Source organism: Scylla paramamosain, chromosome 13 (assembly GCF_035594125.1).
Source record: "Scylla paramamosain isolate STU-SP2022 chromosome 13, ASM3559412v1, whole genome shotgun sequence".
Lineage (NCBI taxonomy): Eukaryota > Metazoa > Arthropoda > Malacostraca > Decapoda > Portunidae > Scylla > Scylla paramamosain.
In genome coordinates, this window is record NC_087163.1 from 625001 (window position 1) to 627500 (window position 2500).

The window sequence follows — 2500 nt, forward strand, 5'->3', positions numbered from 1 at the left end:
GTAATAATTTGTGTAACGTTCCCTCACCACTGCGCCCACACATCTGAGTGGCTTGTGGACGTGAATAGCCTACACGTTCCCATGGATTTTTTAAGAGGCATAAGATGGATCTAAGGAACGGTACATGCGAGGCATACATATGTAAACAAGTGTGTGTTTGAGAAGCTTGTGTGAAAGGACGAGTGTGTGTGTGTGTGTGTGTGTGTGTGTGTGTGTGTGTGTGTGTGTGTGTGTGTGTGTGTGCGTGTTTGCTAGAATAGTAAGTATGCTCTCGCCAGCAACTCACAAAGAAACGTAAATGAACTCAAAGGAAGTACATATAGCAGCAAACCTGATAACTCTTAGGGGCAATTTGCGATACGCTACTCTAACATAAAGAGATGCAGCAAAGTAAAACCAAAGGCAAAGGTTGGTGTAGCAGAGGCTGAACATCTCACCTCCTCTCCTCGCCTGTGTGTTTGCAGAATAATGCACCAAGAGTACCCTGTTCGTTATGCCATTACTAATGTACACACCCCCGCCTTTCATCACCGAGAGTGTCGCTCCCTCCTAAGCGCCTGACACGCGGCGGTCTGCCACTAATTTTGCTTTTGTCTGTTTCTTTTCCTGCATACTGATTACACTTTGTCCGCTCTTGTCTGACCCTCTGACAGCAATATCCTCTGTTTGTTATTGCCTATTCATGTGGAGCACATTTATGCTGTCCATTGTCATTGGTATGTGAGTTAATATCTTGGTATTGCACTTAATCATGTTTTCATTTTCCTTTCCTCGCCAGGTGAGTACCCTGAGCCAGCACACCTGTACCTGTACCTTCATCCAGGTGAGTAACCTGAGCCAGCACACCTATACCTGCACCTGCATATGTGCCTTCATCCAGGGAGTCGTTGTGTGAACCCTTTCATTTCCATTACTTAAAGGAGGCAGGATCTGTCTGTGCAGAAAGACTAGGATGAAGGAATGAGTCAGCACGAGTGAGTTTCCTTCAGTGATACATTTGTCCTCCCCGTCCTCGCCCCGACTGTTTCCCAGTGTTCCCCATACACACGAGCATTACTCAGGAAGCGCGGGCCGCTGCCCGGGAGGGTCGCCGTTCCCTGTTACACTTTGAGACTGATGCAGGCGTGCCGCGCCGAGCCTCGGGGTGCATTAAGAGCCTGAAACTTGCCCTGACTGGTGGCGAGATGATTACCCGGCAGAGAGAGAGAGAGAGAGAGAGAGGAGAGAGAGAGAGAGAGTTGTTTGGGTTAGTGAGGCGGCGACAGGCGACTATGAGGGGCGGTCTTGGAAGTCTGTAGGGGAGGAAGGAAGGCTGCGTGTGGTGAACGAGATGGCAATGAGGGGCAGGTGGGGAGGCGAGAGAGATGTAGTCACGGGAGTAAAGAGGTGGTGGCGATGGTGGTGGTGTAAAGAAACTGATTTGGTATATATGTGGGCGAAAAAGATAGAAAAAAAAGGCTGAAAGTGCATATACAGTACGTGAGACATGAGTGTTGATGTTAACTGTGGTGAGTGAAAAGTGGAGGTGGTGAGGGTGAATGAGGAAGGAAGCTGTGTCCTGTGCTTGTGGGGGATGTGGCGGGGCGGGAGTGGGAAAGGCAAAGGATGGCGGGAGGGCTATTTCGGCGGCGGCGGGAAGTGGAGGAGGAAGGCGGCCTGTGTCTCGCGGCTGCTGTCAGGTGGAAGCCTCGAGTGTGACAGGCAAGGTCCCTATAAATTCCTTCCTTTCTTATTTCTTTTTCCAATATCAAGACTTCACCTGATTCTTTTTAAGAGACTGAAAACCCTGGTTATCAAGTCTCTCTCTCTCTCTCTCTCTCTCTCTCTCTCTCTCTCTCTCTCTCTCTCTCTCTCTCTCTCTCCCTCTCTCTCTCTCTCTCTCTCTCTCTCTCTCTCTCTCTCTCTCTCTCTCTCTCTCTCTCTCTCTAATAATGGTCCAAAAAAAATCACCAGGAAATCAAGGGGATCTAAACTTCCGTCTCAGCCAATATTCACCTCTGGAGTTTTCTTGCTGATGAAAAAATAATTCATCGTGATCAAAGTTAATTTTTTACAGAAATATGAGTCACTGTTGTCATGTCAGGAATGAGATAACCAGGTATTTTTGCCAAGTATATGGACGTTATTTTCATAAGTTTCCTTTTCCTCCTTCTATGTATGGATACACATCGGTGAGCCGGAGTGGAAGTAGTAGGCTGGTCGAGGGGCTCTTGCCTCCCAGCCGGGATATTGTCGTGTATATGTCACCTCGTCCTCACTAAGGCTTCGAGCTCCCCGTAAAAGCCTCCCATTTGTAATTCATTTCTCACCCTGCTGCCCCGCTGTACGCACCTCACATAGCTGCACTGCCAGGCAGTTTCCCTACTCCATCGAGACACACCAGTGATAACGAAAACAATAGTGTGGTAGTGTGTGCCTTTATGCAGACGCCATCTTGCATTACGTAGTCACTGATAGATATACGTGTGTATTTTAGTGCATATATATTCTATTGTGTTTG